Here is a 15494-nt window from a genome sequence, read left to right on the forward strand (position 1 = left end):
TTCTGAAAACCCAGAGATCCCTCTCCTGGGGGTGAAAGGGAGGGCATTCTTCAGAGATGCTTTGACACCTGCATACATCCCCCCATTATTCTTCAATCAGCACTATTACCCAAATGTCTCCTTGCTTGCTAAGACCCAGAGCTACAGACTCAATGAGCCTGAAAGTTCTTGCGTCCTTTTAGGAAGAATCTGAACACCAAGACACACATGTCCTTGATATTTATAACTGGTCAAAATAACGCTGGAGTCAGTGTTCCATCTGTCACCGAGAATCAGACCTTCCGAGCTGTCCTGTAAACTGTGGTTTGCCATCCTTTCTTTGTTCAACTCATGCTACATTTGAAAGAAAGCACATTTGCCTACAAAAAAACAAAACAAAACAAAACAAAAAAAAAAAAAAACAGAACTTCCTAGGGAACTGCTTACAAATGTACTCAGATGTCGAGAAACGCAAACAGAGGGCCTGCCTGAAGTGTTCATCCCTGACCCCCCAGAACCAGCTGGGTCCTGCAACATCAAAAGCATAAGCAATTGAATCAACATGGGTCCCCGATCCCTCCCAGCAGCCCTGGGGCCCTCAGACATCTGACCTGAGCGGAAGGCTTACCCGGTCTGTGGGTTTTCTTCACCTGAAAGTTGATTTTATCGGAGAGCTTATAAATCGCAGTCCCCATCTCTGAGCTGAGCCCAGCCCTGCTGTGTAGCACGGAGAGACAGCTGAGGATGACAGGCTGAGCCAGTCAGCCTTACTCAGAGCCTACCAGGCAGGGGCCCGGCCTCAATCCAGTCAGGGCTCCGTGTATTTTTCTAACAGGCCACCAGCATGCCCAGCCAACTCATTTCAGCACCGTTCCTACTTTCGTACCTGTGTCCGGTCCATAAACTACACTGGAAAAGGACGAGAGACTCTTGGGTTGGTTAGAGGTGCCTATTACATACGACTAGTTAAGAGAGCCTCGGACTCAGCTGGATGTTTGGCAACTTTATAAAACCCCCTCGGTTTCTCCATTTCTTCTGTAAATTGAGGGAGATAGTTCCCATCGGACTCAGGTTATCTTTATCTTTATGGTGCCCCAGATAGAACTCACCGAGCCGTGTACATGCTAGAGGCTAGGCAAGCCCTACCTACACCTGAGCTCCATCTGCAGTCATGGAGGCCAGAATGGGTGATTGGTTGGATCTTTTGGAGCTGAGTTAAAGCACTTGTGAGCTGCCTGGGGTGGGTGCTGGGATCCGAACTATAGTGCGCTGGAATACTCTTAAGGGCTGCACCATTTCCTGACCGAATTAGTAATAGACGTGGAAATTGCATTAGTAGCTTATCATGGGGAGCGCCCGGTGAGGGTGAACCACTGATTTTAATGGTGTCTAATGAAATCCGGCTGACTGACTGGGGTACTAGTTTCTAGTTACTTCTAAGTATGCTAGGAACTCCCTACATCACGTGATTAGTTAGATGCAGGTTCTCGGTGTCGGAGGAGGGTAACACTGTAGTGATAGTCAAGAACTGAGACTGGAGGAGAGGCTGCTAAAAGGAGCTCCAGCCAGGCTCAAACGTGCAGGCTTTTAGTCCCAGACGCAGTCTGCAATTCGCGCCAGAGGAGGGCGCCGCTGGGTGCGTCCTGGCTCAGCATCCCGGAGCAGCGCAGCCTGGTAAGTGAGAAATCCTACCGGGAAATGTGCTTTTTTCCCCCTGAGCTATGCCTTCTGCTGGCCACCACTTTTATCCCTTGGTTACTCTTCCCCCTCCCCCCCACCCCCCGCAAGGACGCTTCTCTGGTGCTCTGAACTGAGGAAAGCGGATTTTTACCGAAGTCGGATCAGCAGAGTGACGCTGCCAGGATTTGGTCAAATCCCCCAATCACACAAAAATAGCAGTTCTGTTTCTCTCAGCTGGCTCTGTCACTCAGCGGCAGCGTGATCTCCCCGGCCTCGGTTGTCACCTCTATGAGATGAGTGATGCTTCTAGGGGACCTCTGAGAGCCCTTAACACATCTCTGCGTGGGGGGCAGGCGAACCATCAAGTCGCCAGAAACTAGCAGCTGACAGTAGTCTATCTTTTTTTTTTTTTCGGTCCTGGGAACTGAACGTAGGTCTTACATATGTTAGGCAGATTATCTACTACTAAGCTGTTTTTCAGCCACAACAATTTCTTTCGAAACAAAACTAGAAAATTAGGGAGTGGCATTCAAAATTCCAAAGGTTTTTGTTTGTTTGTTTGTTTGTGTTTGTTTTGTTTTTTCGAGACAGGGTTTCTCTGTATAGCTCTGGCTGTCCTGGAACTCACTTTGTAGACCAGGCTGGCCTCGAACTCAGAAATCCGCCTGCCTCTGCCTCCCGAGTGCTGGGATTAAAGGCTTGCGCCACCACGCCCGGCTTAAAATTCCAAAGTTTTGTTTTTGTTCTTTCCAGAAAACAAAAATGTGGTTTAAAAAAACCACAAAAACGTTCATTCTGGGAAAAATAGTGATTGACCATAGCACCACGGTGTTAATGTGATTCATGTCACCGAGTCCTGTATCTTAAATGGTTAAAATGTGTAATTCCAGCCTCTAGAATGAAGGATTTCATCTGAGGTCAGCCTGGGCTACACAGACACACTCTCTCTCTCCGTCTCTGTCCCTAAAAAGGAGGGCAAATCTTACGTTATATACACTTTAACACAATAAAAACATAAAGAGCAGTCTTCAAACCCAGTGTGTTGCCACCAGCCTGTAATTAGCACCCGGGAGGCTGAGGAGAAAGGGTCATGAGTTCAAGACCATCCTCACCTTATACAGTGGAATTCAGAACCAGCTCGGGCTACATGTTACCGGCCATAACAACAAGCCCAAACCAACCAACCAACCAATCAACCAACCCCCAACAACAACACATCCCGGAGGAGACCATCGAACACAGAAGGCAGTCCACACACATTGCTCAAGTGACTTCAAACGCAGAAAGACAGGTCAGCAGAGAAGGGCTGGTCCTTTTCACCATCGGTAGTCCGTACTGAGACAGCATTTCTTTCTGTCTTTTTTAAAAAGTAATTATTATTTTATAAATCGTACAGTCTTTTTATTTAGCTTTAAGCTTGAACATCAGGACTGATAGTGCACTACTCACCTTTATTCTCGGTGACAATAAAAACAAACATCTGTGAATGACTGACAGAGTATGAAAGCAGCGAGTATGTTCGCGGCAGTTAAGCTTGAGACATTTTCTGTTTGTCCATCTGTTTTCTTTGGTACCTGCACAAGCCTATAAGGCCAGGGGAGGATACCGGGTATTTTGCTCTTTTTTTTTTGGTCCATTAATTTATTTATTCATTCATCCCAATCACAGTTCCCTCCTTCCCAGTCCCCCTTCACAAGGCCCCTCCCCCTCCTTCCCTCCCTTTCACCTCTGAGAAAGGGGAGGGGCCCTCTGGGTTTCAAACCCCTTGAAACTGCAAGTCACTCTAGGACTTCACACATCATCTACCACTGAGGCCAGACAAGACAGTCCAGCTAGGGTGACAGGATCCACAGGCGGGCAACAGAGTCACGGTAAAGCCCAGATCCAGTTGTTGGGGCCCTGCTGAACACCAAGCTGCACATCTGCTGCATATGTGCAGGGGGGCTTGGTGCAGCCTGACTATGCTCTGGAAGCCCTCCAGGGTCCAGGTTAGTTGACTCTGTTGGTCTTCTTGTTAAATTCCTTTCCCTTCCAGGTCCCTCAATCCTTCCTCCAACTCTTCCCAATCTCAGGCTAATGTGTGGCTGTGGGTTTCTGCATCTACTTCAGTCAGCTTCTGGGTGGAGCCTCTCAAAGGACAGTTATGCTAGCATAAGAAAATATCATGACAGTCAGCAATTTTTTTTTTTTTTTTTTTTTGGTTTTTCGAGACAGGGTTTCTCTGTGTAGCCCTGGCTGTCCTGGAACTCACTCTGTAGATCAGGCTGGCCTTGAACTCAGAAATCCACTTGCCTTTGCTTCTCAAGTGCTGGGATTAAAGGCGTGTGCCACCACCGCCCAGCTGACAGTCAGCATTTCTGATATCCTTTGTACATTATTTCACAAAATTTCTATCTTGACACCACAAATAAGTGATAATTAAAACTGGATCCTGGGGGCAGGAGATCTTAAACTGGGTGTTAGTGGTGGCACTTGATGGGGGAAAAAATCTTAAACTTAGCTGGTGATGCACGCCTTTAATCCCAGCACTCAGGAGGCAGAGGCAGGAGAATCTCTGTGAGTTTGAGGCCAGCCTGGTCTACAGAGTGAGTTTCAGGGCAGCCAAAGCTATGCAGAGAAATCATGTCTCAACAGAACTTAACAAAGCAAAACAAAATAAGACTCCCCAGGTCTAAGTGTAAAATGTCCCATGGTGAGGGAGCTAGACGTAAGCATGAGGATATATGGAGGACACCTGCAGTGGCTATTCTTGGTTGTCAACTTGACTACATCTGGAATTAACTAAAACCCAAGTGGCTAGGATCACTGGTGAGGGATAGTTTTCTTAATTAAATCTGTGTGTGGAAAGACCCACTTCTAACCCAGATCTTTTGGGGTGGAAAGATCCAGCTTAATCTGGGCCACACCCACTGAAGGCCTAGACAGAGAAGAGAGAGGAAGCAAGCTTGCACCCGTGGCTGGCTCGCCCTTGCTGGCAAGTGCATTCCTTCACTGGCATTACAGCCTACTTTGCTGTGAGTCAGACGTACACGGAGGACCAGCTGAGACATCCAGCCTCATGGATGGAGCAGCTCCTGGATACCTGGACTTTCTGTAGGCAGACTAGCTGTAAGCCACTCTAATAAACTTTCTCTATATAAATATATAGATTCATTGTATCCATTGTGTTCCTCTGTTCCTCTAGGCAAAGATTCACAAGACAGCATTGCTATCTTTCTTTGTTTTAAGATCTTCATTTTTATTACATTCTCTCTCTCTTTCTCTCTCTCTCTCTCTCTCTCTCTCTCTCTCTGTGTGTGTGTGTGTGTGTGTGTGTGTGGTGGGGTGGGGGCCTTGACTGATCGCCTGGAGCTCAGAGCATGACTTGCATAAACTGGGTATGGTAGTGTATGTATGTAATCCCAGAGGAGGGTCAGAATATATATAAATATATATTCAAGGTCAACCTCAGCTATGTAGAGAGTTTGAGTGATATATAAAACTGTTGCATAAAAACCCCCAAACAAACAAACAAACAAACAAAAACACCCACAAAAACCAAAACAGAACAAAAAAGAAAAACCAAAACCAAACCAAAAAAACCCCCCATCTCTCCCTGGAGCAATAGAAATGTCTCTACTTTCAGCTGATGTATGAGGCTTGCTGGAACCCAGGATTTTGAACTTAGTCTGAGCAATGCAGTGTTACTGTACATACACACACACACACCAGTGTGCATGCATGCACATAGTATCATACATACACACTTTACTCTGTTAGCTGGGTCTAAAAGGTCACAGATCACTGGATCTTGGCACTGGGCATGTAGCTCAGTGGTGTGCGCTATCACGTTCAAGCCCTGGATTTCATCCTGGCTCTTGACCTATCATGATCTTTCTGCTGTTTCTCTGCAGTGATCCATCTTCAGGAGAGATGGCTGCTGTAGGAGACTTGGATGTCCTTGTGCTTCAGATAAACATACAGGGTTATCTCTTCAAAAAGGTTCTGCCCTGAAGGCTGGCCTGGAAGTGGTTAATAGCCTGGTGACTGTTGTACTATTTGTGTGACTAGGCCACAGGGCTCCTCCCTCAGACCCTTATCTTGAGCTTCTTTGCCTCAGCCAATCTACAGTGCTCTCCTTCCCTAGACCCTTATCCTGAGCCCGCTGCTTTCTCAGCTAACACATTGAACCTATTTTTTATGGACCATGTCACTTGTACCTTTCCAAGAGTTTGATGTAGTCATGTCTTTTGTTGTGCATACCCCATTGAGCGAATTATCACCAGGACATCTTTTTCAACAAGTTGTGTTGTGTTTAAATATGCCTAAAAATAAAGTTCTTGGGGTCAGTTTGAATCAACACCAGCTACTGAGTTGTGCAGAATTAAAGTCCCGGGTTAACGAGAGGGCTCCTCCACAGCTGGTTCAGGCTTATTTTGGTCCCTTGGGTCAGGCTAGCAAAGGATGTTCCCTTTCAGAACATTTCAAAGTGCCTTTGAAGAACACCATCCGAGCTGCAGGTGGTGTGGACTGTGGGGCTGGGCTGCTTAGAACAGGGACTTGCCTTCTCCTACTTAGGCCTTCTGGACAGCTCCCCTGTGAAACCTTCTGAAAACCTGAATCCAGTTTCATTCCGTTAATGCATCCTGACGCTAACTGATGTTTGGGATGCTCTGGATTAAGCTGGAATTGGGAGCTTTTTTAAATTAATTAATTAGTTAATTAATTTCCTTTACATTATTGATTGAAGCTTTTACTTTATTTTTTATTTATTTTATGTATATGAGTACTGTCTTCAGACACAGCTGTTGGGGGTCTGACACCTACTTCTGACCTCCACAGGCACCTGCACACACACTCAATCACAAATGCATAAAATAAGTCTATGGGTTTTTTTTTTGGGAGGGTGGGAAGAGTGAGGCCTGTTTAAAGTGTTATGTGAGGGTAGAAAAGGAAAATCGTACCTTCAGAGCTTCGGGTTCTATCCTCCCTCAGACCCGCAATCTTACAGAGAACTGCACCTCAGTCTATAAGATGGGGCAAACACAATACACGGGGAATGGATATCTCCCACAAGCAGAGAGCGCACGGACAAGCAATCAGATGATTTTCCAAACTCTGAGGCCCTTCACCAACAACCAGGCAAAGAGGACGAGGTTGGACCTCGTGCTGTCCAAGGTCCCTATCATTTCCAGATTTTCTTGTATTCATTTGAGGCGTGCCTGGATTCCTAGGAGCTTATGCGTTTGCAGTGCCTGCCTGCTGTAAGCATCATGGGGGACCTAGCACACTGTGGCGGAGTTTGTGATGATACTAACTTTGTGAGCCACACAAGAGAGTTTGCATGATCAGTGTCTCTCAACTGGAATGCCAAGTGTTTGTTTGGTTTTTTGTCTTTTGAGACAGGGTCCAATGTAATCCAGGCTAGCTTTAATGTCACTGTTTAGCCCATGATAGTCTTGAACTCCTAATCCTTGTCTCTGTCCCCCAAGTGTTAAGAGAATACTATAAAGCCGGGCATGGTGGCACATGCCTTTAATCCTAGCACTTGGCAGGCAGAGGCAGGTGGATTTCTGAGTTAGAGGCCAGCCTGGTCTACAGAGTGAGTTCCAGGACAGCCAGGGCTATACAGAGAAACCCTGTCTCGAAAAATCGAGAAAGGAGAGAGAGGGAGAGAGAGAGAGAGAGAGAGAGAGAGAGAATACTGCATGTGTTGCTTTCCCTGGCTGTAAACTCTACACCTTGATGTCATCAGTATAGAAATGTATTGGTTAAGTTTCCATCTCTGTGACAAACACTGGACGCACACACACACACACACCTCTTAGAAGAAGGAAAGGTTTGTTTTCGCTCATGGAGTTTCAGTGTGTGGCTGGCTGGTTCCATTTCTTTGGGCTTTGTTTCAAGGCAGTGCGTCCTAGTGGGCTGCAGAGTGTGGCCATAGGCTCTTCAGGAGACCTAACTTCCCCCCACGAGGGCCTAACTCCTAAGGTTTCCAGCCTCTCCGTGGTGCTGGAGACTGGGGGCCGAACGTAGGATTTGTCCAGACTGAGCAGAAATATTCTCTTTAGAATTTGTATCGGAAAAGAGAGTGAGGGGGGCAAAGCCAGGAGCAACGGGGGAGCTTCAAGACGAGGAATAGCAGCTGGGCGTGGTGGTGCACGCCTTTAATCCCAGCACTTGGGAGACAGAGGCAGGCGGATTTCTGGGTTCGAGGCCAGCCTGGTCTATAAAGTGAGTTCCAGGACAGCCAAGGCTACACAGAGAAACCCTGTCTCGAAAAAGAAAAAGAAAAAAAAAAAAAAAGAGGAGGAATGGCAAGCCTGATTGTACTGTAGAGACATCGCTTTAGGGAAACCAGAGGTGGGACAGAGGAAGAGTGGGATTCCAGGTGAGCCCCTAGAAGTGCCTCCCTACCACCGTCTGCCTTCCTGGAAATTCAAGCTTGGGATGGAGGGAGGGCAGCCTCAGGCTCAGGCACTTCACCAAGAGCATCGAGCCCTGCAGCATCTCCACCCTTCCTTCATGCATCTCAGAGTTCACTGTTCCTGGATCCTGTGGTGGCCTGGAGCTGGTTTTTATAGGCCATTCCTTCAGAAGGCCGATGTGCCAGAGGAGCTGGGGAAAGAGTTTCCCAGAGCTGCAGGGACATCTTTAATCTGCAACATGATGCTGGCACAAAGGGCTCATTTCCCCCACAGTAGCTAAGCAGAGAAAGGAGTTCCACTGACTGAAGAGCAATGGTCAACCTGGAAAACAGCCTTGCTCTGTCTGGAATAATCTGGTACCTGGCTCCCTCCCTGTGCCTCTCTTGTGTGACATGAAGACTAGATGTGGAGCTGTGACCACTTTAGAAGCAACAGTCTTTCTGGTTCCCCAGAGTGGCCCACAGGAGCGAGCAGGCAAAGGCATGGAGATGATATTCTTCCTTGTCCCTCTATCCCAGAAGCCTCAGTATCAACATTATTTTACGGAGGCAGATGTGCCATGTGCTGGGAATTCCCAACACTCAGGAGTCTGAGGCAGGAGGATTTTGAGTTTGAGACCAGCCTGGGCCACACCACTTATCTCACAAACAACCTGCCCCATCCCAAATATGGATAAACATCTATACTCCCCAACTTCCTTAGCCGAAATCAACTAAGTGGGTAGTTTCTACAACCAACAGGATGGTTTCACAGTCGAGGCAGACTTCCAGGCTCTTCGCATCATTATCTCTCTCTCTCTCTCTCTCTCTCTCACACACACACACACACACACACATCCCTCAATCATCCTGGCAAAAAGTTCAAGAATTCAGATCATGTCAACCACTTGTGAGCTGGTATACTGGATGGTTTTATGTCAACTTGACACAAGCTAAAGTCATCAGAGAAGAAGGAATTGCAATTAAGAAAACACCTCCCGGCTGGTGAGATGGCTCAGTGGGTAAGAGCACCCGACTGCTCTTCCAAAGGTCCGGAGTTCAAATCCCAGCAACCACATGGTGGCTCACAACCATCCGTAATGAGATCTGACTCCCTCTTCTGGAGTGTCTGAAGACAGCTACAGTGTACTTACATATAATCAATAAATAAATCTTAAAAAAAAAGAAAAAAAAAAAGAAAGAAAACACCTCCAAGCCGGGCATGGTGGCACACGCCTTTAATCCCAGCACTTGGGAGGCAGAGGCAGGCGGATTTCTGAGTTCGAGGCCAGCCTGGTCTACAGAGTGAGTTCCAGGACAGCCAGGGCTATACAGAGAAACCCTGTCTCGAAAAACAAAAAACAAACAAGAAAACACCTCCTGAGTTTTATAAGAAAGCAGGCTGAACAAGCCAAGGGGAGCAAGCCAGTAAGCAGCACTCTTCCATGGCCTCTGCATCAGCTCCTGCCTCCAGTTTCCTGCCCTGCTTGGGTTCCTGTTCTGACTTCCTTCAGTGATGAACAGTGCTGTGGAAGTGTAAGCTGAATAAACCCTTTTCTCCCCAACTTGCTTTGGTCAAGGTGCTTTGTTGCAGCAATAGAAACTCTAAGTAACTTCAAAATGGCTCCTGTCAAGAACCTGGGTTAGAAACGTGTGTAATGTTTTTATGCTGCTGTGTGTACATTGAGCCTGGAGGGAAGAGGGGTGGGAGGATTAGGGATTAGACATTTTACCCATGCGTTCCATCACCAGGGCCTACCATGGTGGCAGTGCCTGGTGGCTAAGGGACATTGAAGTGGGATCCCTAACAATTCTGCCCCCCATGTCCCTCAGCAGGAACCCAGGTGAAGATTATGGTTTGACTCTGGAGAGCAGAAACTGTATTGAAATTTCTGCTTTTTATTTTATTTTATAAGGAGGGGAAGGGAGGGAGAGAGATGATGGGATGGGGGAGGGAAGGAGGCATGAAGTAGGCTGGTTCTGTGCCTGATGACCCCCATCCTCATCAAAGAGTCTGTGGTATTTTTAAGAGCAGTCTCTTTTCCCAGCACTTGGGAGGCAGAGGCAGTCGGATTTCTGAGTTCGAGGACAGCCTGGTCTACAGAGTGAGTTCCAGGACAGCGGGGGCTACACAGAAACCCTGTCTCGAAAAACAAACAAACAAACAAACAAACAAACGCAGTCTCTTTTGACCTCAATTTCCAGATCTGTCTGGAGAATAATGTACAGAGACACAGAACATCTCTGAATGTATTGATTTATTATTTTCCTGCTTTTTGGGCTTCCAGAAGGTTCACTGTTTCATTTTCTATCTGTGCTGTGATGGTAGGGACTGAGCTTTGAAACCCCCCACATGCCATGCACAGCACATGATTTACCACTGAACTACACCTCCGGCTCTGTTTGCTAGTTTGTGTGTGTACATGTGGTGCACATATGTGTACGTGTTCCTGTGCAAGTGTGTGTGAGACGGTCAGAATTTGATGTTAGGCATCTTTTTCGGTTACTCTCCACCTTATTTATTGAGATCTGTCTCAATACTCTCACTGAGCCTGGAAGTTACGGATTTGGCTAGGTTGGCTAGTCAACATGGCTCTGGTTTCCTTACCCCTACCCTTCCACCCTTGCGATTACAGGCATGTGCTGTCACCCCAGCTTTTACATGGCTGTGGGAGATCTGAGCTCAGGTCCTCACTGAGTGCTTGAGGCTAAACTCCTAGCCTGAGTATTTTTTAATATTTAACCTTTATTAGATGGATTCATCTTATTTTGTGTGCTTTGCCCGCACATCTGTATGTGCATCACGTGTGTGCCTAAGGAGGTCAGATCGCTGGAGTTCTCGAAGCTTGTCAACCACCATACATACAGGTGCTGGGAACTGAACCTTAGTCCTTTGCAAGAGCAACAAGTGTTCTTAGCTGCTGAGTCATCTCAACAAGCAGCAGGAAAGAGAGAGCATTTGAAACCCTAAAGCCTATCCTTAGTGGCACACTTCCTCCAACAAGGCATTCCTAATGGTGCCATTCCCTGGTGACCAAGTATTCACACACATGAGTCTATGAGGCCACTCCTATTCAAATCGCCACACACAGGGTATCTTGAAAATTCTTGCCCTTGGTAGGGGAGACTACAAAACATAAGCCCCTTCCTCCTAAGGTCCGAAGGACAAACGGAAGTTCAAGTTCCCTGAAGTTCACCCCGAGGAGCCAGTGAGTTTATTAGGGTCACTTACAGAGCATGGAGAAGAGTCACAGGCAGGAGCATGGATGACCTTAACGCAGCTGCACCGGAAGCCTTGCACCCAGCATGGGCGGCGACTTCCTGCGGCTGCGGGGCTAGAGCCCCCTTCCGTTAGCCTTCTCAAGTTCATAGCCTTTAGCCCCTCCCTCAAGACCTGGAGGCTTCAAGCAATTAGGGCAAAATTGCATACACCTGGTTGGGAGACGCAGCTAGCTATTCGAGTGAGGGTCTCACGGTGGCCTTGGTCCCACTTCCTATGCGGGAACATCACAGTCCATTCGCGCAGCAGTGGGGATGGCTTTCAGGCAGTCACAGCTGGTCCGCGATGGGAGCCGAGTGGCACAGCGACCTAAGATGTCAACCCACCAGCTTGTGTGTTTCCTTCTTTTTATTTCCTGCGTCCTCTTCTCAGCTACGGCCTCGGACCCTTTGATCTAGCAGAAATAGTAACAGGAATCTGGGGGAACTAAACACGAAATTCTATTTAACGCACATCTAGGCTCCCAACCTGGGAGCCTTTTATTTATTTTTGCTTTAAAGCATTTAAAGCAAGCGACTTTCCTACATCACCACTGTAACTAGAAACTAGATTCTGTCTGAGTTGTCCAGAGACGATGAGTCAACACAGTGGGCAGTTTACAGTAGACCCTTAATGTGCTCCTTGACCTTGGAGACAGGACAGGGGCAGTGTTTCTCAAACTCATCTCTGGAACCCTTCCTGGCAGTGACTGGCAGAGACCACTGAATGTGCTGCTGGCTCTCGAATGCACTGAGATAGTAGACCCCAATTCTACCAATGGTTCTGCCTTTCTGATTATTATTATTATTTTTGTATTCATTACTGTGGATGATGAAATTATTTTTACATTGTATATTTATAGAGACGTGGCTCGGTAGTTAAGAGTAGGTACCGCTCTTGCAAAGGGCCTGGGTTGGATTCCCAGCACCCACATGGTGGCTCACAGTCATTTGTGACTCTTGTTCAGAGAATCAGCCACTCCTGCTGGCCTCCTTGGGCACAGGCATTCAAGTGGTGCACAGAGAAGCATGCCAGCAAAACACCCACATACATAAGGTAAAAATAAAACATCTACATTGAGAGATGATTAAGTAGATAACTAATCTTTTTTATTTCTTTAAAAAGTAATTTTTGGGGGATGGAGAGATGGCTCAGTGGTTAAGAGCACTGCCTGATCTTCCAAAGGACCCAGGTTCAATTCCCAGCACCCACATGGCAGCTCACAAGTGTCTTGTGACTCCAGTTCCAGGGGATCTGACACACTCACACCAATGCACGTAAAATTAAATTATTTTTAAAACATCATTTTCAATGCCAGGAGTGGGGGCACATGCCTTTAGTCCCAGAACTTGGGAGGCAGAGGCAGGTGGATCAAGTTCAGCCCAGTCTACAAAGTGAGTTCCAGGACAGGCAGGGCTACACAGAAAAAAACCTGTTTCAAAAATCCAAAACCAGCCAGCCAACCAACCAACCAACCAACCAAACAAGCAAACTATTGTTTTCTGCTACATCCACTCCAGAAGTGACAAGTGTGACAGGCCCCGAAAACCTGGGCGCTGTCCTGAGGCGAAAAGTTCATGGAAATTTAGTCTCCTGGAATCGTGGCATCCTGTATAAAGAATGCTCCTGAAAGGAAATAAAACTTGAGTCCTGTGATTCATGTAATTTATGTCAAATAGCCCAAAGAGTTGTTTGTGAGCTTTGAAACCTCAGGCTGAGAACATAGCAGAACAGGCCAAGACATGCCCCGGCAGGCCCACCATTACATGTCCTGACTGGCCTGGTGTCTCCCTATCTCCCACCCTTCTGACAGTCTGTTGATGTTTAAATGGACCAATCATGTGAAACCACGCCAATTCCTCCCCCAGCCCCACCCTTTTCTATAAAAGCCCCTAGGTTCCAATCCTCAGGGTTGAAACCATTGTCTCCTGCGAGAGATACATGTTGGCCCTGAGCTCCGTCATTAAACTACCTTATGCTTTTACATCAAGATGGTCGTCTGTTTGTGATTCTTGGGTGCACACTGAACGGGAATTGAGTGGGGGTTTCCCCACTAGGTTCTCTCACTCCAATGTCTTTGCTTTAGTTGGTAAACGGATCTGTGTGCTTTCCCTTAATATTGCTTTATTACAAGTGCTCCTAAGGATTGATTTTTTGACATATAGCTAAGTTAGATTCTAGGCAGTCCTTGATCCGACCCTAGGCATGGATAGCTAAATCACTGCCCTACACAGAAATTTACCAGAATCTAGGAAGAAGGAAGCTTGTGACCTAAAGAGGAACCAGAGTAGACACTTAGAACTATAGATAGCTGAGTTACACCCATACACAAACAAGTATTTACAATGGCCTAGGGGGAAGGTGGACTATACAATAGACTAGAGTAGGAACTATGGCACAAGGGCACGAAGCCCTTGCCCCTGGCTTCTAAGTTTAAGTGGACCTGAGGTGGAGCTGTTTTTGATCCCAGTTGTTAACATTGAATTTTATCCCAGTTGGTTCCTGCCAGTTCTTCTGTGTTTGCATTCCTCTGTTTTATGTAAGAATTCAGTAACCTCTTTGTACCTTGCTGGTGTGTCACCCAACTCTATTTTCTTCTGTATAAAAAGTTTGATGCTCGATTTGACAAATTACATTTAGATTCACACTCCCTCGTGTTGAGTCTGTCTGTCAATTCCCACCGACTCCTTGTCCACCTGATACCAGAGACCCGTTCCAGGAACACAGGGACCAAAGAGGGTCTGCGGCAGTTTTCTGTGGTGATCAAATGTATGCTGTGTTCTACACTTAGCTACATTGAAAGCTCAAGTCTTTTAAGTGAAGACATAAAAATAATGACATAAAAGGGAATTGTCTCTCCCTGCCCCAAACCTTTACTTACTCCCCAGAATAACAATTCATAAGTGTGATAAAAGCTTTATAGCTTTCATCACATGCACAAATGCACCCATGCAGGCGTGCGTGCGCACACACCCACACACACACACCCACACCCACACCCCCACACACCCCCCCCCCCCCCACAGGTCTGAGAGAGTTGAGCTGTCCCTTATTCCTCAGCAGAGTTGGACAATAGAAATGCTTAAGGACACACTGCAACTGTAAAATGTCTCAATGATCCCCAGAGATGATGCCTCTAGGGCATGCGTTATGCTGGTTAAAATAACAGCAGGGAGGATGAGAAAGCCCTCTTCCTGCCCAGGGGATCCAACTTTAACCCAGAAGGGGCAGCCTTCATTTCCAATCCACATCCATGGGGTGATGAGGTTTTTGCATCATGGTACCCCATACTTAGCTGTGTGGTTTCCTAGGAAACAAGCTGGGTCGCCTGTAGTTCGATAGGAAGTGGGCTCTCTTACAAACTGCCTTGCTCTGCTGCACATACATTTTCTTAAACTTCACAGTCACCGAATCCCATGACAGGTCTCTCATTTCCTCTAGTGAGAGTCTGGATGGGACCTCGGGTGTGAGGGCCTCTGCACTTTTGTCTTCCTGGGGCTGAGGCTGATGGGAACAGAACAGTGGGCGAGTTCCTGAGATTGACCCAATCCCTTGCCTCTGTAACAGGGTGAGGATTGGAGACGCACTGCTCTTGGCTCATCTGCCTTCAGCAGCACAGGATTTGTACCAAGCGCTGGCTCCCACTGTTCTCTCGTGGGTCCTTCAGTGTGAGGATATCACTTGCTTCATGAGATTCAAGGTTCTAATCAGATGGGTTTCCTTCTAGTGAACTTCTGCCTTTCCTATGTTGTCTACCTTCTGGCTGTGTATACAATGAGCAGTATGTGTTACTGAAAACACATATGTGTGCTTCTGAAAACACTTCCTAGCCTTGTCTATGTAAGGTCTGCAGAGAGAGGGACAGAAGAGATGGCTCCGTGGTTAGGAGCACTTGCTGCTCTTCTAGAGGACTCTTGGATTTGAGTTCCAGCACCCACATGGCAGGGTACAACCATCTGTAACTCCATGTTCTGTGTAGGTCAAGCATTTGGTCTTACTTCCATAAGGGTGTATGTGACATTGAAAACTCTTATGACAGTCCATCAAAAATGTGAATGCGCCTCAGTTTCGGATGACAGTTGTCTGTTGCAGTCATATGTTAAATGTCAAACGTCTTTTAGGGCTCCCAGATTCTGTCTAACTGTCCTTCAACAATCTGACCTGCCAAAACTCGTCAATCAAAATCCTAAA

The sequence above is a fragment of the Mus caroli genome, unplaced genomic scaffold (assembly GCF_978045245.1).
Source record: "Mus caroli unplaced genomic scaffold, Mus_caroli_1 scaffold_9, whole genome shotgun sequence".
In the NCBI taxonomy this organism is placed as follows: Eukaryota; Metazoa; Chordata; class Mammalia; order Rodentia; family Muridae; genus Mus; species Mus caroli.